The sequence below is a fragment of the Amblyomma mixtum genome, chromosome 1 (assembly GCF_055824585.1).
Source record: "Amblyomma mixtum isolate Tamu chromosome 1, ASM5582458v1, whole genome shotgun sequence".
Taxonomy (NCBI): domain Eukaryota; kingdom Metazoa; phylum Arthropoda; class Arachnida; order Ixodida; family Ixodidae; genus Amblyomma; species Amblyomma mixtum.
In genome coordinates this window covers 141453076-141473484 of record NC_143012.1, presented here as the reverse complement: position 1 = coordinate 141473484, position 20409 = coordinate 141453076, and the positions used below count along the sequence as shown (strand labels likewise).

General features: G+C 50.2%; 2 pseudogenes; both read right to left on the bottom strand.

Annotated features, from left to right (window-relative positions):
- LOC149367767 (uncharacterized) overlaps window positions 1–17656 on the bottom strand; it is a 116839-nt pseudogene extending 99183 nt beyond the window's left edge.
- On the bottom strand, window positions 1226–2132 carry LOC149367768 (uncharacterized; annotated as a pseudogene).
- Window positions 17657–20409: the final 2753 nt, after the last annotated feature.

The window sequence follows — 20409 nt, the reverse complement described above, 5'->3', positions numbered from 1 at the left end:
GCACCTAATGCATCATTTTGCTGCAATGTTTCTGGCCTGTAATCTTGCATCGTGCCATTATCAGGAGTAAATACGGAATGGAAGAAGACATTGAACGCTTCAGCTCGCTTCCTTCCTTCCGTCGGTGACAACAGTTCTCGGGGGTTATCTTTGTGGCTAATATAACGCCAGAATTTCTGGGGCGAATCTTTGATAAAATTGCTCAGCGTTGTACTGCAAAAGCGTTGTTTGGCTGCTGCTGTTTGTTCCTTTATTTGTCTGTTTAATGAATTCACTTTGTTGTGGTAGTCTGGAACTGGGCGTAATTTATTAGATTGCCCTAACCTTTTAATTCTGTGTTTTAAATGGATCACTTCACGTGTAATCCAAGGATTGTGTTTATTTATAGTCTTTTTTACCTGCGGTACAAATTGCCTCAAACAGTGCATTACATGGGCTTTGAACTGCAACCAGATTTCATCTATGCTAGCAGAGCCCTCTGTAAAGAGTTCATAGAAATCGTAGTACTCGTGGGCAAGGTAAGTCATTATGGCATCATTAACTGCTTTGTTAAATGCGTACACGCGCTTCCTAGTGCTAGGTTGGCGAATTTGATTTGTAATTGAAAGCGTGCACAGAACCATATCATGGTCAGATAAACCTTCAAGTATATCGACATTAATCCTTCCTTTTAAGAAGTAGTCACTGACGAAAATAAGATCTAATATAGAACTTGAAGTGCCCTGCACACGAGTAGGCTTGGAAACTATTTGGGTCAGGTTGAAGATAAACAGAAAACTGAGGAAGATGTTGTTCGTAACGTTTGATGGGCTCAAAGAGGTCCAGTTCACGTCCGGCAAGTTAGTCTCCTGCCATTATTGTGGCACTTCCCACCATATGCGTGCGCATATAGTCTAGAAGCTGTTCAAGATAAGATACCTCAGCCTGGGGGGGTCTGTACTCTGCACCGACACAGACATGGCTCCGTCCTGCCTGGATCTTACAACAGACCGCTTCCACACCTGGGACATCTGGCATTACTGAGTAGCTTATGCCTTGTTTCAGGAGCAAAGCAACACCGCCGCCTCTAGATGCTCTATCCTTTCGCACGATGGTATAGCCTGGGGGAACCAGTTCGTGGTTTTCAATGTCAGCGTGCAGCCATGTCTCAGTCAGGCAGATATCAGGCGCGTGGGCGATAAGGACGGCCTCTAACTGTTCAATTTTGTTCACAAGGCTGCGCGCGTTAACACGGCCGACGGCGGTTTCGAGTTCGCTTGGCTGGTCCCTCGTCCAATTCTTCGTTTTTTGCAGCTTCCACTATGTCATTGGTTTGTTCGTCCCAGATGTACAAGCGGTTATTTATTTTGACTTTGTCATAAGAAATACTTTCTCTTTCCGGTCCCTATGAACTTTCGTTCTTTCCCATAGTTTCTTTCTGATGTCCCTTACTGTTCGCGAAAAGTCCTCACTCACTGAGTATTCTGAGCCTTTTAGCTTCTTACAATTGCTAAGTATGTTGGCTTTATCGCGATAGTCGAGTAACTTCATAATGACAGGTCTGGGCTTGGGATTATCAGTCTCTTGCTTTCGGCCGTGGCGGTGAATTCTTTCGAAATCAGCCGTTTTTATTCCTAACTTATCTTCAAAGATTGTTTTCTCGACAGCATTCAACAGATCTTGATGAGTTTCATTTTCGTGCTCTGTAATACCATACACGATAAGGTTAGATCTGCGGCTTCTGTTTTCTAATTCGTCGACTTTTTTAGTCAAGGACAGAACCAGTTGTTCGAGGTTGTCAACTCTATCTACGCATTCTGATAGCTGTTTTTCTATTATTCTTATTTTTCTAGCTTTTTGTCTATCGCGCCTAGCTTTTGATTGGTGATCGCTTTTTCATTCTTTATCTCTTGGATGTCTTTCGCAATTGCTTTAAGTTGCTCGATGAGTGTTGTATCATCGGGCCCAGGATTAGTCTCGACATCCCCTGCTAGCACCAGCAGAAATCGCAAAGAAACTAACAGATCACAAAACCAATCAAGCAAAAGGTGTGGGCACGGCAGCACAAGAAGGCAGACATTGTTGCTGCGAAATGATTTGCCAAAGCGCTTTCTCACCTGGGTTGCAAACAAGAACAGGTTTGAGCGAAGCATCTTGGCATTGCTGCCGCACCCACTGAAGGTTCCGACGCAGAAACAGTTCCTTAAGTAGCCATCTCGTGACGTCACGGTCGATCCCACAGATAGCGTTGCACTCTTCGGGGGGGGGGGGCGTAGCCGTCGGTTCCATCTGGTATTTGATGAAAGTCCCAGTCATAACCCGGGATCACAGGCAGCCGGAACAATTCCGTCGTAGAATTTCTTGTAGAAGTCGTCCAAGAAGGTCCGGAAAAAGCCAGCAGCAAACCAAGCGAAACCTGGGTTGCAAACAAGAACGGTTTGAGCGAAGCATCGTGGCATTGCTGCCGCACCCACTGAAGGTTCCGACGCAGAAACAGTTCCTTAAGTAGCCATCTCGTGACGTCACGGTCGATCCCACAGATAGCGTTGCACTCTTCGGGGGGGGGGGGGGGGGGGGGCGTAGCCGTTGGTTCCATCTGGTATTTGATGAAAGTCCCAGTCATAACCCGGGATCACAGGCAGCCGGAACAATTCCGTCGTAGAATTTCTTCCAGAAGTCGTCGAAGAAGGTCCGGAAAAAGCCATCAGCAAACGAAGCGAAACCTGGGTTGCAAACAAGAACGGGTTTGAGCGAAGCATCTTGGCATTGCTGCCGCACCCACTCCAGAAGGGACTCCACGACCTCGGACAGAAAGACGCGTCCATGGTCACTCAGCAGTTCGCGGGGCGCTCCATGGCGAAGAAAGAAGTGATGCAGGATTAAAGAGGCAACGTGGGGTGCCGTAGCAGCAGGAAGAGCCGCGGTTTCGGAGTAACGCGTGAGGTGGTCCACGGCTACAATAACCCAGCGGTTGCCAGCAGCAGTATAAGGAAGCGGGCCGTAGAGGTCAATCCCTACTCGGTCAAAAGGACGGGAAGGGGAAGGGAGAGGCTGCATCAGGCCGACTGAATGATGAGGAGCGAGCTTGCGACGTTGACAGTCAGGGCACGAGCGGACGTACTTGCGGACGTAGGCGAACATACCGCGCCAATAATAGCGGAGACGGAGTCGCGTGTATGTTTTAAAGGCACCGGCATGAGCAGACTGCGGGACAATGTGAAACAGGGCGCAGAATGTTGACCGTAAATGGGCAGGGACGACAAGCAACCACTTCCGGCCGGTAGAGACGTAGTTGCGGCGGTACAGGAGACCAGCACAAATGGCGAAGTGAGCAGCCTGGCGGCGTAGGGCACGAGCCACAGGTGCCGCCGAGGAATTGGCGAGAAAACGTAGAAGCGCAGACATCCAGGGGTCCTTTTGTTGCTCGCTGTCCATGGTATCTGTTGGAATCGACAGCGAAGCGCAACCGGCTGGCGTGTGGCAGCCAGCGTCAGGCGGCAGTGGAGAGCGGGACAAAGCGTCGGCGTCGTTGTGTTTTCGGCCGGAGCGATAGACGACACGGATATCGTACTCCTGTAGACGTAGGGCCCAGCGAGCGAGGCGGCCTGTTGGGTCTTTTAAGGAGGCCAGCCAACACAGGGAATGATGGTCCGTGACAATGTCGAAAGGGCGGCCGTAAACGTAAGGGCGAAACTTTCCGATCGCCCAAACAATAGCCAAGCATTTTTTCTCATCTTGAATTAGAAATGTTATAGCACAAACAAAGACACGGACAAGAGAGACGAAACACACACAAGCGCTAACTGTCAACTGAATTTATTCGTCGAAAGCCACACGTTTTATAGGCAGAAGGATCGTGAGAGAAAATGAAAAAAAGCAAAAACTTGTCCGCGTCTTTGTTTGCGCTATAACATTTTTAATTCAAGATGAACTACCAACTCGCCCAACAGGAAGTTTTACTGAAGTTTCTTTCTCAGTGACTGAGTAGTTGGATTCCGGCTTTGTGAGTGCACGGCTCGCGTAAGCAACGACATACTCGGGAAATCCGGGTTTACGTTGCGTAAGGACAGCACCGAGGCCAACGCCGCTGGCATCGCTGTGTATTTCGGTGGGAGCAGTAGGGTCGAAGTGGCGCAAAATGGGAGGCGCTGTGAGCGGCCGCCGTAAGGTGATGAAGGCGTCGTCGCAGTCAGGTGACCAACCGGACAGGTCGTTGGCGCCCCGGAGAAGGTTCGTAAGTGGCGCGGTGATAGAGCCAAAATTTCGGACGGAACGTCGGAAGTAAGAACATAGGCCGAGAAAGGTGCGAAGTTCCTTCAGAGTCGACGGCTTGGGGAACTCAGCGACGGCACGAAGTTTGGCTGGGTCAGGAAGCACGCCGCCCTTAGAGACGACGTGACCTAAAATTGTCAGTTGGCGGGCGCCAAAGCGACACTTTTTGAGATTCAATTGGAGCCCCGCGGAAGTTAAACATGTCAACACGTGCTCCAAGCGGTGAAGGTGCGTCTCAAAGTCAGGCGCGAAGACGGCAATGTCGTCTAAGTAGCACAGGCATGTTGTTCACTTGAGGCCGCGTAAAATGGAGTCCATCATACGCTCGAAAATCGCTGGGGCGTTGCAGAGGCCGAAAGGCATGACGATAAATTCGTAGAGGCCATCTGGTGTAACAAAAGCCGTCTTGGCACGATCAGCCTCCGCCACAGGGACCTGCCAATAGCCCGATTGCAGGTCTAAAGATGAAAAGAATTCCGCGCCCTGGAGGCAGTCAAGGGCGTCATCGATTCGCGGCAGCGGGTAAACGTCTTTACGGGTGATCTTATTAAGGCGCCGATAATCGACGCAAAATCGTATTGTGCCATCTTTTTTTTTTTTTTACCAGCACGACAGGAGAGGCCCACGGACTACTGGATGGTTGAATTACGCCTCGCTGAAGCATGTCGTCCACCTGAGTGTTGATAATCTGGCGTTCGGCTGCCGAAACGCGGTACGGGCGCTGACGAAGCGGCAAGTGGGCTCCGGTGTCGATCTCGTGGGTGACGGTAGACGTGCGACCGAGTCGATTTTGAGCGACGTCGAAAGAAGAACGAAACTGATTCAGTAGGTTGAGAAGTCGGGCGCGTTGCGGTGCGGCAAGTCTGGCGTCGATGGAATCAGCAAAGGCGTCGTCTGTGGCCAAAGCGGGAGATGCGGGCAAAGTAAGCGAATTAGTAGGAAGAGAACATGACTCGGCGCAACGTTCGTGTTCGAGCAAAGAGTCGACGGGCTGAATATTGCCAAGGCATTCGCCACGGAGAAATATGCAAGGGCTCAGAAAAGGGTTGGAGATCGGGATGAGGCTGCAGGCGTCTTGAACCGTGAGCACAGCGAACGGCAGAGGCAGACCATGTCGAGAGATGAAGACGTCGGATGGTGTAAAGACGAAGGCGCCGTCAGATGGAGTGAGGCAGGAGACAGGGACAGGAACAGATGCGCGTTGAGGAATCTCGATGTCGTCAGCCACAGACAGTTTGCAACACGAAGATAATAGATAATATATCAGGCGAGGCAGCACTGCACGGAAGAAGTTCGAGCTCGGCACGAGCACGGTCGATGAGGGCCTCACGTTGGGAGAGGAAGTCCCAACCTAAAATAATGTCATGCGAGCACGATGAGAGAACGACAAATTCGACAGTATATAAAGAACCGTGGATGATTACCCTGGCTGTGCAGGCGACGAAAGGCGAGATTCGCTGCGCATTAGCTGTATGAAGCGAAAATCCACATAACCGCGTCGTCACTTTGCGAAGTTTGCGGCACAGTTTCTCATTCATCACAGAAACAGCAGCGCCAGTATCGACAAGCGCCAAGGCGGTGTGGCCCTCCACAGAAGCATCGAGCAGATTAGCGGGGAATAAACGAGGTCTTGAACTTGCCGCCGAATACGCAGTTCTTGCCTCGGGAACTGCGGCAACTAGTTTTCCTGGCGCATAGGGGAATGAGGACGCAATGGCGACACAGAGCGGCGCCGCGGGGATGGCGAACGGCGGTGAGAATACGGGCGGCGTTCGGAGGCATCAAACTGTTCGACAGACGACGGACGTGGTGGGGGCTGTGGTGCCGCATAAACGTAGGTTCTGGGGTCATCCACAGGTGGCAGCACACGGCAACGGCAGAGACGCGCAACGTGACCAGGGGCACCACATGCATAACAAATGGGGAGGTTGTCACGGGTGCGCCAGGTGTTAACACGAGAAGGAGGTGGCCGGGTTGGAAAGGTAGGCTGCGGCATCGGAGGATAGAACGGGACAGACGCCTCGGGCCTTGGTCTTCGGACGACATCGGCGTAAGTGAGCGGCGCCGCAGCAGGAGCCGGCGGAAGAGCAGGTGGTAACGCTTCAGACACTTGCTCACGAATCACCGTTTGTAGGGTCGGAGCCAGGTTGTAGGGAGGTACCTGAACGCAATGAAGAAGTGACAGCTGTCGAGCCACCTCCTCACGCACAAAGTCTTTGATTTGGTCCAGCAGCGAGCTGTGAGAGGTCGTTACAGTGAGGCTGGAAAGCGAGTCAGGCTGCTCGGAAGGTGATGGTACCAGAATACGCTGCTTGCGGAACTCATCGTAGCTCTGACACAGGGTGAAGACGTCGGCAACGGTGGTAGGGTTCCGGGCGGTAAGCATGTGAAATGCATCAGCTTCGATGCCTTTCAGGACATGCTTGATTCGGTCCGCCTCGGACATAGACGAGTCCACCCTTGTACAGAGGCTGATGACATCCTCGATATAACTCGTGAACGATTGTCCCTGAAGCTGGGCTCTCACTCGCAGCCACTGTTCGGCTCTCAGCTTGCGTACTTCGGGGCGCCCAAAGATGTCAGAAAAGGCTCGTTTGAAAGCCGACCAGGTGGTAAAGTCTGCTTCGTGGTTCCTGTGCCATAGGCTGGCCACGTCCGACAGGTAACACACCACGTTGTTGAGCTTCATGGCGTCGTCCCACCGGTTGTGGCCGCTTACCCGCTCGTAGGAGGCAAGCCAATCCTCCACGTCGTGGTCATCGGACCCGCTAAATATGGCTGGGTCCCGTTGCCGGAGAGCGCCAGGGCAAACGACCGGCGTAGGCGAAGGGGAAGATGACTGTACTGCGTCGGTTGACATAGTTGACGCGATGGTTCTGCTTCGAAGCTCCAGGACGTAGGTCCAAGGCTGTACCCAGCACAGCTCCACCAAATTGTAGCGAGATTTCCGGGGAAACAGCCTAAGAACAGCTAGCCAAAATGGCGGTCCGAGCTCCGGGGCATCAACCCAACGATCTCACGCCTTGCGCTGGCGGTGTGGCTGCCGCCGCTGCCCATCTTCCTCTTTACAATACATTTAAAAACAGAACAAATAAAAATATAAAAGTGGACGTATGGCACCTGGAGAATGCAGAGTTCATAGAAAAGGAGACATTGAAGAAGTTGAGAGCGTTCTAGTTATGTAGGCTTTTCAGAAAGGCGAAACTGCCTAAGGTTTCATTAATGCCATGGGTTAGTGTCCGGAATTTGGGAATGAAAAGTACTCTCTTCGTTCTCTTTGGCGACTTGTTTGGAAACCCGAGTGGAGAAGGATGACCGGATTCTATTGGAATGCATGTTGGGTTAGGCACAGATTCTTGGAAAAGGGAAGATTTGGCGGCGCGTGGATATGGGTCTTGTGGTTGTGGTTGTCCGGTGTACTCTATGCCGACACACCGCAGTGTAGCATATATATCACGTTTGCGCTGTCGCAATCTAGGGTGTCCGTAATCCTGAAGGTGAAATCCGAGAATGTACCTTTAGCAGCGCTTCTAATCTGCATATGACTGCAAACCTTGCAGCGTGGCTTACGGCATGGTTGACAGCCACGACTCGGGTTTGCGTTGGGCGTTGTTCTGGACTTAACTAGAATGTCCTTCAGGTTCCTCCAGCGCCGGTGTACTGCTCTTGGTAGTTGTTCAAAAATGAGAGACAAGTGACTGCTTTGCTGGATAATGTTAAAATACGTGGTAAGTTAGATGAATGAGTGAGGTTGCTTGCTCTTTCAGTATCATGCGATTTTGGGGGATTTAGTATTTTATTCTTGTCAAAACCACGAGCTTTCAGGATAGCGTCATCGACGATGAACGCTGGATATTCCTTAAGTAAAAGATTTGGTTTTAGTTTCCCAGCATGGCGGTCAAAGTCTTCGAGCTCAGAGCAAATCCGTCGGTATCTGTGAGCCTGTGAGTACGGTATGCCAGTCTTCCAGTACCGTGGGTGGCTGCTCTTAAAATGTAGGTATTCCTGGCGGTCAGTGGGTTTTTTTAGAGGGTTGTCCATACATGCTTCCTTTTTCCTCTGTTTGAAAGCCCAAGAAGTTTAGAAGTATTGTGGAGTAATTCCCAGTAAGCGCGAGTCATAAGCTCGCGTTGATTACGTCCCTGCCCTTTGTACACACCGCCCGTCGCTACTACCGATTGAATGATTTAGTGAGGTCTTCGGACAGATGTCCGGCGCAGCCTTTCGGTTGCGCCGGTCTGTTGGAAAGATGACCAAACTTGATCATTTAGAGGAAGTAAAAGGGCCACAAATTGGGCTTATGCCGCACGAGGCGGACTTATGGTTGCTTGGCGGGGGAACTTATCACTCACTCGTCAAGGCAACTGTTTGGTCTAATACCCTTTTCCCAAGCATTTCACCCTAGAAGAGCCGAGCACCAGGCCAGGTGAAATCTTGTACCCATTAAAGAAACCGGTGGGTACCCGGCGGCACTGGGGATCGAACCCAGCACCTCCCGAATGCGAGGCGGATGCTCTACCACAAGGCCACGCTTCGGTACAAGAAGTTTTCGGCCTGCCAGAACAGCCTCCCCCGGCCATACACAGACTAGGCCAGGGCCAGGCCACTTCCCAAGTGCAAGTCTCTTGCACAAAGTGCTTGGTGCGCCCCCTCACCAGAGACTGCTCTTGTACCAATTTAGGTTTGGTCATCCTCGGGCTCGAAAGCCCTCCCATCGAGTGTGGCGGACTGACGAACTACTGCCACCCCGATGGTCGTGTGTGGGTCCAACCCACGAGCTTCGGACAGGCGGGGTCGCTACTCCCCGTGGTGCACCTCTGTGATGTGCACCCCTGCCAGACGCCGAAGCGCCCTCGACTTCGGGTAATCCCTTCGCGCTGCACTGCAATCGGGAGCCCGATTCTACCAACTTTTATTAAGCGTCTTGGATTTGACGCCGGCCCTGCAAGCAGGACCTACCGCCTACGTACCCGCAGTGCGAGTGTGGGCTTCATCCCACACCCGTCCGGTCTCACGACGGTACTACTCACAGACTCTCAAGGGACGCAAGCGCCAGTTCTGCTTTCGCTTTGCCCTCGCTCTCTTAGCCTACTAAGACGCCCGAAGGCCTCAGCGTTTCCCAGAGATGGCCCTGGTTTCCCGGAGGGGGAACGAGGGCAGACCCCAGCAGCGCTCCCGAGTGTTCTTTGGACACGGGTTACACAGGGATGCCCCTACGCCTGATGACTTTAGTCAGCGGGGATTTCCCTGCAGCCAATCTGCTGGAGACTTAGCCACAGCAGCCTATCCCTAGACTGCCGCAGCGTATGAACTCTCTCGCTTTAAGTCCTGGGATAGGATCACCACAGACCCTTCCCAGGATCAAGGTCCTGGGATGCATTAGCATCGCCTCCTATTTCACTGGATTACAGGAGTACGCAACTACTCCCAGCGTTTCGCCTCAGGACTTTCATCGCCAGTGCCATCACACCCCGCTAGGTAACAGGAGGACGCTATCCCTCCCAGTGTTAGCCGGCCTGGGAGCAACCCTAGTACACCACAGCCCCAGTCACAGCTTTTCAACTGCGGCCAGGTAGCCAACCCTCCGGTTGACAGCCGACAGCAAGCGGTGGTGCTGTGATAGACACAACACCCCAGTCAATCCAGCCCTGACACGAGGCTGCTAACGTTTTGGGTGGGGCTGCGGCTCACCACACACCGAGCACCGCCAGCCCCGAGGCGCCGTACACCCTTTAGGAAGCACAGATTAGCCCTATTTTAATAGGGCCGCCTCGGGTGAGAGTTCACCCATGCGCTTAGGAACCCAACCTCAGCCAGCCTTTGGCTTGCTTTACAGGCTCACGCCAACCGAGCCCGGCTGAAGAGACAGAGAACTTATGCAGCACAAATCTCCATCTCCAACTCTCTCCATCTCTGACGCCCTGGACCTTCGCAGCCGTCTTCTCCCGCCGCTCACAATGACTAAGGACTCCGTGCCCAGTCCTACCCCGCACCTCCACCAAATGAAAGGGGGTTCACGTACTAGTGAACTCAGCAATACAGTTCACCAAACAGCTGAGCGGATGGCAGCAAAATCACAGTCAGTCTACACAGCCAGCGAGCTGGAGCCGCGCGCCGGCACACTTCGTCGTCAACTTCTTCGTCTGCCATCGAGGCAACCTGAGGCGCATTCGTAATAGTTCAGGCGCGTTCATTGTAATTCACTACAGGAGATGCTGTTGGTGAACGATATTGAAGGATGAAACGCTTTTCTGCGCGTGTTTTATGTTGCTGTGTACGTGCTTTCATCGCCGGCCTTTTATCTCCTAGTCTTGTTCATTTTCGAGTTGTTTTGTATTTCCTTCTTCCTTCCCCTCATCCATATCAGCAGTATATATTCTGATAACCTTTCCAATAAAAATTCAGTCGTGAGAAAGCGCTCGTGTCCTTTCTTCACCTTTTCTGTGTCTCGTTTTTCGCGCTATGTTTTTCTAAAATGAAACGCTTTTACCTCGCTATGAATATCAAGAGGCTGGCTTCATCATGAGGCCAAATGAAACGCACCGCGACATAGAAAGGGCTTCTTCCCTATGACTCTGTCTATTCGAAAATAGTAAAGAAAGCCATTGTTAGCTCGTGCCTGGGATCTTCTCTGACGAAGCCATGCCCGCATGCAATGCACACTAGCTTTCATAATCAGATAAGAAAGGCTGCTTTCAGCCGGCTTCCCCTGCGAGGTCATCTCAGCTGTGGCCGAGAACCTTCTTCGGAAGGTAAAAAAAGGAAACCGCGCCAACAACGAGGAGCGATTGCCACTAAGAAAGACTACGGTCGTCCCGTATATTCACAAGGTGGCCCACAACATAAAAAAGTGGCAAATAGGCATGGCGTCCCTGTGGTGTTTTCGGCGCCACGCGAGCTCGCCGGGTTGTGCCCAAGAATCAGCGCGGAAGGCGCTCGACGAAGAGTATGCGAGATAAAGCATGCGGCACAATTTGTCAAATGCGCCACGGGCGTTGTATATCTTATCCCGCTCCAGTGTGGTCGCGTGTATATGGGCCAGGCAGGACGTTCCGTGAATGAACGCGCAGGGGAGCATCAGCGTTCTTTTAGGAACAGAGAAGGAGCAAATTTGCCTGCTCATTGCATTGCATGCAACGGTTGTGAGCCACTGCTAAAAAGTATCAGATTTCTGGGCAGGAACAATAAAGTTTCCCGTGAACTTCTAGAGGCATATCACATCAAGGCAAGAGTTGATAACTGTGTGAGTGACACATCCGTTTCACTGTACAACGCGGAAAAGAATTTTTTGGAGCGTTTGTGATGGTTTGTCGCGCAGGGTTTGATTTGCCTCCTTATCCTCTCTTTCCCCTCTTTGTAGGCACGTGTGCACACTGCCTATAAAGCGGCACTGAATCCAATAAACACCAGTTGATAGCGCTCTTTCAGTCTCCCTCGTGTGTTTTTTTCCTGTGTGTGTCTTTTGTGCGCAATTCGTACTACAACAGTATGCACCAACTCGCCCAACAAGAAGTTCTTCTTAACCAAATGAAAAGGATATCGTCCAGGAAAAGTTTCTAAAGGAGGGGTTTCAAGGAATGAGTATCAAGGAATTCTGTTTCCAGTGCCGCCACGAATATGTTTGCGTGGGCCGGTGCCATCTTTGTTCCCATCGCCGGGCCGTTGACCTGAATATAGTGTTTTCCCTCAAATCAGAAGTAGTTGTAGTTCAGTACTAAGCCCACGATTATAGAACGAGTTTACTCATCAAGGTGAACAGGGGGATCAGTCGGCAGGTACACATCCTTTGACGCGCGCAAGCCGTCTGGGGGAAGAGGGGGGGGGAGGGATTTGTGTCCTGAATGTAGGCTGGGATAGTTGGTATAATGTGCTTCAACATTCAACGTACTATTCTTGATGTGACATTTCCGCTAATATTTTTTTTCCTTGCAGGACACAGAGAACGCGACTGATAAAACCATGGAAGTGGCTACGTTCCGATGATGTTGCGGTCATCTAATATATGGATTGCTACATTAACTAAGTTACCAGGGACGTTAACGGCTGTTGGCTACAATCTTTCGATACATTAAAGTTCTGTGTATATAAGTTCGTACTTATGAAGGCTATTAGGCACAGTTTAAATCCCTGGATGAACCGAGAAATCATACATGATAATCGTAAGTTGAAAATACTTAAGAAGCAGCATAGGACGGGAACCGCGCAGTTTGCTGCTTTAAAAAGCTGGTTCTCAGTAAAGGTGCAACAAGCCAGACGTAACTTCTTTAGTGACGGGCTCGAAGAATTCATGAATTAGGATTCGCAAGAGTTTTGGCGCCACTTAAAACAAAGTAAAGCGATAATAAAAATAATTATATAAGCATATTAGACAGAAGCATGACTGACAAAAACATTTACTTTTAGAGTGTAATCACGAAACTTGATGAATTTGAACCTTAGACTCGTTCTCTTTGCGGGTTAGTGACAATTAGCTGAGCGCAGTTTGCTGTCCAAACAATAAACACCAGTTGAAAGTCAGCGCTTGTGCGTGTCGTGTCTCCCTTCGTGTCCGTGTCTTAGTGCGCGCTGTTCCGATGAAAACTAGCCGAGGTTATGGGGCAGTGCTAATTAACCTGTCTAGTTTTATATTTCTTCCTTTCCTCATTCAAATACAATCATTCTCCTGCTTGGGCCGAGCGACGGCTCCCAGTATGTGCAAAGAAAAAAAAAGCTGCTCCCAGCCTATCCAAGGAGATTGCCTAAATTCGTCTCGAGACCTCACTGTTTATTGCTTACGGTTCATGGGGGTTCGACATCCCAAAGCGGCTAAGGCTATGAGGGACGCCATGGTAAAGGACTCCTTAAATTCCGACCACCTGGGGTTCTCTAACGTCCACTGACATCGTACAGTACACGGGCCTCCGTCGAAATTCGACAGCCGCGGCAGGGGCCGAACCCGCATCTTTCGGGTCAGCAGCCGAGCGCCACAACCACTGAGCCCAACCACTGAAGTCCCAAACTGCATTTTTGTTGGTAACCACTCCGGTCCCTTAACCAAACCACATCGCATCTTTTCTCCGCACCGCAGGTCACACTTTCAGCGGGGAACACAGGAGAGTTCTGCAACCGTTACCTCAGGGCATTGGACCCTGGACTGCGTCTCCTTTTTCCATGTGATGTAGCGTGTCGTGAAGCAACATTACTGTGCCGTCTATGGCTCGGCGTTGCCTTCACTAATCAGTATGCTTTCCGGATCGCGAAGGCCGACAGCCCTTCTTGTGTAAACCGTGCCTGTGAAGAGACAATCACTCATCTCTTGGGTTAGTGCCCTGTTTTTGTGACCAAAAGAAATAAGCTGCGTTGTGCTCTGGACAGCCTTGATCCTCGCCCTTTCACAGAGGCCAAGATCCTCGGTTCGTGGCCACAACAGTCGACTGCCATCAAGGCTTACAAGGCATTGTTTTCTTTTTTGAGACACACTGCTTTGATTGACAGGTTGTGACTGTGTTTCCCGTTCCTTCTCTCTTCCCTCTTTGATCCCCTCATTCCCTTCCTCAGTGCAGGGTAGCCAACCGGAACCCTTTGTCTGTATCTCTCTCTCTCATGTCTCACCCGTGTCTATTTCCACTCGGCTATGGTATCACTGACTTGTACACTAACCCACGTTAATTCCTTTCCTTTCTCAGGTCGTTGGCCTGGTCATTCTCCCTTCAACCGTTCTCTAAGCTGTCCTCGATTTACTCAGCGTGTTGGGCGAGTTGGTTTGCAATTACCACTGAAATTATCACCGGGAAAGCAAATAAGACACAGTACAGCACTGCCTTTAAGTGCTTGGATTACCACTACTACGTTTGCCACTGTATTTGTCGATAGCTGTTGCGATGTAGCTATGGTTGTCCTCAGTTGAGTCTCGAGCCGTTCTAGCACCTTTCCAGATTATGCTTCACAGAGCAGAAGTGGGAGAGCGCAACTGTTTTACTCCTATGCTCATGACTTCAGAGCGCATACCGAATGCATTCCACCCCGTTCAATATTACTGATAGGCCTCTTATTAAGAAGTTTGCGGGTACACGGTCGCCGCAACTGGCAAAGGACAGGGTTAATTGGAGAGACATGGGAGAGGCCTGTGCCCTGCAGTGGGCGTAGAAGGCTCATGATGATGATAATGATGATGATTATTTCTCCTTCGTGAGTCGGCTCTCTGTCATCAGTTGTCCTGATTGGATGTATTTATTTACCACTTCCGACAGTTTGCTTGCTACCCTATACTGTTCTCTTCTGAGACCGTGGAACATTAAATTTGGTCTTTTCGATATTAAGTTTTCGTACCGCCATTTTGCACTCATTGCTTAGAGTACAAGTGATGCACCCGAACTCCATCTCTCAGTTACTTAGTAGGGCAGTGCCATCAGAAAGTCCTGGGTCGAGGAGGGCTCATTTAACTTACCGGGAGCTAGCTGTTCTCAATCGAACCCTTTGTACAGCTTTTGTGATATCATTCCCGATAGGTAGTTTGTTGCGGTATTCCTCATCGCTTCTGAAGACATGAATATTTTATCTTAATAAATAGTAATGTGCATACCGCATACGGTCGTGTTCGGAACTCTACTGGTTTGGTATATTGGTGTTTAACGTCCCATAGCGACTCAGGCTATGAGGGACGCCGTAGTGAAGGGCTCCGGAAATTTCGACCACCTGGGGTTCTTTAACGTGCACTGACACCGCACAGTACACGAGCCTCTAGTATTTCGCATCCATAGAAATTCGGCCCTGCGGCCGGGATCGAACCAGCTTCTTTCGGGTCAGCAGGCGAGCGCGGTAACCACTGAGCCACCGCGGCGGGGCAGTTGTTTGGGGCTCTAGGTCACCCGCAAATGATAGAAGTGTACTTTACCGGCGCGGCGTTCGAGCGCTCTAGACAGATGTGTCGACGGCTGTGCAAGCTTTTTACCCGGTCTTGGGCTCGGCTTATCTAGGGTGAAATTATTTGAAACTACGCCTTTGACCATACCTTGCGTAGACTAAAGCACCTTATGTTCTTGTGGGTGTGTCTGATATGCAGCGTTGGTCTCATTCTGTTGCGGTTGCCGTATTAAAAGCTGTGTAGAGGGCGGATTCTTCTTGTTATGCAGTGCAATTCTTCAAGTCTTTCACATTACCTTTCCTTTGACGCAACATAAGGTTAGTATTTGTTCATTCTACCGGTGCGCTCGAGGCCACAAGGTACTGCGTACACGGAGAGGGAAGATCTTCTAGCCCAATGCCTCAACAGCCGAACAAATATGCGCTGACTCGATCATCACCCGCCGGTTTTCTCCTCTTCGTTTCTTTGCTAGGCTTCCGTAACTCCCTCTTTTGTTACTGCCGGAATTTTCATTTCCTTGGCGCTACTACTACTGCCGTAACATCAGGACATGTTGGCGGCTGTAGATATCCTAATACATTTGCTATGCTAATTGCACTGTTTTCCCTCTAATTGTTTCCCTCTCTTCTATCCTCTAATGATATTTTTGCAGCTTGTTTCTAGTGACGCATGTGTTATTTTCACCCATGCCAAATTTCCTGTCCTGCTTTCAGGCTATCCCCATTCCGTCTGAAATTATAGTCCCCACAATTCTATGGCACCTTCATTTCCCCGTGCCTAACAAACACCTCCACGTTCTTCACAATGCGAGAATGGACACATACAATGAACTCTATTTTGTGCACAGCGCCCCATTCACCTCTTCTCGGCACTCATTCTCGTTCTGCGGAGGTGGAATTCGTAACTGTTGAATTACTTCGTTCTGTAATAGTTAATAGTTGTCTCCTGTTATGACTTGTTTGCCAATGCCAGCTCGGCTTCCTGCTTCTATTCTACCTTCAGTTCAGGTTGTCTATCTTCCTTCTTCGCACCAGAGGTGCCCCGCCAGAGACGGTTTGTTTAACTTGAAGACCGAAGCTTGATCTTCGCACCAGGGGTGGCCCGTCAGAGACGGTCTCACTATGAGTTGACACGCAGGGATAAAGGGAATGCTTGAAGATGTATATACAGATATCTACATCATATACAAGTTAAGGCACTGGAGACAATTTAAGCAGCGAAAGGACAAACAACAAAAAAGGTGGAACTGGCTAACACTAGGGGAGGCCCCTACTCGGCATAGCCAAAGATGCATAGCATCTCACCTTAGCGCAGAACCTTTTTTCTGGCGCCGGAGCCCGGTTTTAAAGACCTCAAGGCCCGGCCCACATTTGGTAGCACCCAATCATGCCACACTCCCAACATGATTGGCTCATCGAGAGCATGGCCAGCCCCCCAGCTTCCGCAGGGAAAACCACCCTCTCCAGCACAAAACACAAGCAAAAACCACACATGCACAGATGCGCCAGCACGTGCGAGGCAAAACACCCTCTTCCTCGCAAAACAACAAAAGAAAAGCGAGTGCAAACACCCAGTCGTGCCCGCACGTGCAAGGTAAAACATCCTTTCCTTCGCACAGAAGTACACGTGGGGCGGGGGACACCCGTACTTCCCGGCGCATTCGCGAGCGGCCGCGTTCCGAAAAAGGAGACGCTTCGCTTTGAGCGCCGCTGCCGCCCCCTCACGCCGGTGGCGTCCATTGAAGACGGCAGCGGCGGGGTGCTGACAAAGAATTAGCGTTACTAACGACCCCGCACGCACTACCGATCCCTTACACCATTCCCTCTGAAAATATAGTCCCCACAATTCTAAGCCAGCTACACTTCACCGTGCCTAACACTTCCAAATTTTCCACATGCTGAAATCGCCACATATAATGAACTCTATTTTATGCACAGCGCCCCATTCAGCCTCTTCTCTGCACTCATTCTCGTTCTGCGGAGGTGGAATTCGTAACTGTTGAATTATTTCGTTCTGTTATAGTTAATAGTTGTCTCCTGTTATGACTTGTTTGCCAATGCCAGCTCGGCTTCCTGCTTCTATTCTACCTTCGCCTCGAAGTAGCTCATGATTAGTGTACGGCTGCTTTTTTTCTTTCTTAGTTCAACGCCCGAACAATCCCAGGATATATCAGGACGCCTACAAGTGCCTAACGGGTCTCACCTCAGCGCTTTCCACGCAGCGGTGATGGGCAAGAGTGTAGTGGAGAAATACGGCCGCATATTCCCGGTACTCTTCGTTGTCTTCCCATATGTTGGGCGCACAGTTCCTGAGCGAGCGAAGGGCGAGTTTTCCTGGGGCGACCTCGGTCACCTCCGTCCCCACGAAAGAGAGCAGGTCGTTAAGCGTCGGCATATTCCTGGTGAGGTGACACGTCCTGTTTTCACTGGAGGTGCAGCGGGTGGGCAGCGCGAGGCCGCCTCCGCCTGGCTCAGGCGGTCGCTCTGCCAGCAGAGCGGGAACTTTTGGCAGGCCACCGCCAGTGTACCTTCGCACCGCCTTCGGAACGGTGCGCCGGACCATCACGACCTGCGAGCAGTGAGAGCAACGACACACCAAGGTACTTTGTAACCCGCGCCCAAGACATCGGTCAGGGTTTCTGCAACCAAGATTGGGGGCATCATTCGGGCAGTTATTTCTGTCTCTTCGCTGTGCTGTACATGAAATGTCGGGTATGTTTCGATTTTTAGAAGTACTGAGAAGTCACATCTGTCCGCACTCCTTTTTGAGGGCTATCATTTTTTTGTTGCAAAGGGGGAACCATAAAATATATATTGCTTGGTCATGGAGCCCAACGAGCGGACGGGACAGGAAATTGCAAGCAAGTGCTGCCCACGCTACCTGTACGCCCGAAATATTACCAAATAGGACGCAACTCAGGGCAGTTGGCCACACAAGGTTAAACCTAGCCGCCTATGAGCAGTGAAAAAAAAAACTAGAAGAGAAGAGAGAAGGAGAGAGGAAAGTTGGTTTAGTTTGGTTTATGGATGTTTAACGTCCCAAAGCGACTCAGGCTATGAGGGACGCCGTAACGAAGGCCTCCGGAAATTTCGAACAGCTAGGGTTCTTTACCCTGCACTGACATAGCACAGTACGCGGGCCTCTAGAATTTCGCCTCCATCGAAATTCGACTACAGCGGCCGGGATCGAATCCGCGTCCTTCGGGTCAGCAGCCGAGCGCCATAACCACTGAGCCACCGCGGTGGCTGCTTTCAAAAGATTTCGCATAACAACTTGTAAGGGTTATACGCGTATAACTACCATGGGAGGTGTGTGACTTTCCTCGTTTTATGAATGAAACAATAATGCCTTTTTTTCCAAGCCGGTGGTATTTTCCTCAGTTCCAATATTCTATTAAAAATTTAAGAGAACTTGCACAGAGGGTTCGGATAGATGGGCCAGCATTTCATAATGAATTTCTTCGGGGCCGTATGCAGTTTGTTTACCTGCAGACAGTACTCTGAATGTTTTGAAATGCAATCAACCTATTGTATGCCTCGGTTGTGGTGCCTACCGTAGGAAGCCTTTGCTTTTCGGCCGCATTTTTGTGTATTAAGAGTAACTCTGTGTAGTGTGAGGAACTATAAAGTGTAGAAATATGTTGGACCAAAATGTCGCCTTGGTCATTAATACTCGTCTGTATACCGGGGTCTGTCAGAAGAGGAAGTGTGAATAGGGAGTCATCATCATCATCATCAGCCTGACTACACCCACTGCAGGGCAAAGGCCTCTCCCATGTCTCTCCAATTAACCCTGTCCTTTGTCAGTTGCCGCCACTGTATCCCCGCAAACTTCTTAATCTCATCCGCCCACCTAACATTCTGCCGTCCCCTGGTACGTTTGCTTTCTCTTGGAATCCACTCCGTTACCCTTAAAGACCAGCCGCCTCCTCACCGCCGCTACTACTGCGCGCTTCGCCTCCTCGCCACCGTTTGACCTTTCGTTGCAGCCGCGTGTTTACCACAGTTACTAAGCATGCGCAGGGAGGGCTATACAACGCGCTTGCCTGCACCGTTATCGTGGTGCTCCCGGTGCATTATGCGCAAACTGCGACAGCCATGACGTCAAACAAAGCATATCTTCAGCTTTTCGCTTATATGTCCAGGCTTAATCAGAGCTGAGCCACTGCCAATTTTTTTTTCTCACCTGGTCCCACATTTTTTTTTATTTTACTGCGCTTCTTATGGAAGACACATGACTTTGATAAGATGTTTTTTTGCCGCTCCGCCGTATTTCTTTCTTCTTTTTATTTCTTTCGGGCTTTAGCTTTTTCCTTTTTGAAAATTCTGAGATTCTCATGAATTGAATACCTACGAAGAACACCAAACTTTATTGTATTTTTTTTAAGCTTCCTTACATTCTTGCGCCCCGATACCTTGTGGCTCTGGCGCACCATTCCTATGGAATGGGGAATAGCTAGGCGTGCAGCATCGATGATGCATTTCGTGAGAATTTCATTGAGTTCATTGTGCTAAGTGTTCCAGAGAAACTTTGTGAACAGGCTTTTTTCTCTCAACACAGCCCACTGTTAAATGCAGTTTCCAATGTCGTGGTTTGGTATGCATGACAGAGCTCATTCTCCGCGAGGTTGTGGAGCAGTATGAAGGTTTACGAAAGTTCAACAAACTGGCGTTACTAGACAGAATAAAATCCGTTTTCTAACTGCCTGGAAAACAAGGGTGGGCATTGAAATCTGCAGATAATAGCTATGCTCTGGTAACTATTCTAAAAGGTTCCATAATTCATGGAGTGCTACTTACTCTGAGGCGCAGTTCAAGATATACGGAGCAAAATGTAATCATTTTGTAAGCAACCACTGTGGCGGCTACGGGTTCGAATCTAGTTTTCAGTTTCAGCTTGCGAGCTGCTGCTCCAGGTTTACAGAGATAGCTAAGCATCCTGAGAGTCTGCTCTCGTCCCCTCTCGGTCCCAGCCGAAGACAGTACATTTCGTCAGCACATTTTTGTGCCGATGGCATAAGCTGGTTTGCTGGAGGCATCACACAAGAGGAAAAAATGAGTTCAAAATGACTTTTATGCTAATTATTTCAGAGACATCTGCAATTCCATTGTATTATGAAAGCAATCTTTATGTTGTGTATTTATACACAGCACTTGGTTTTGGCCCAGTGACTCAAACCCTCTTTTTTGACCGATCTAAGGAGACCCATCGTCCGTCCGACGTGGAGGGCTCAGGGCTGCCTTGGGTCGTGTCCACACTCCACACAATGTACACCCTAGCCGCCAGGAAAAATGAAATACGAAGACGAGAGTAGG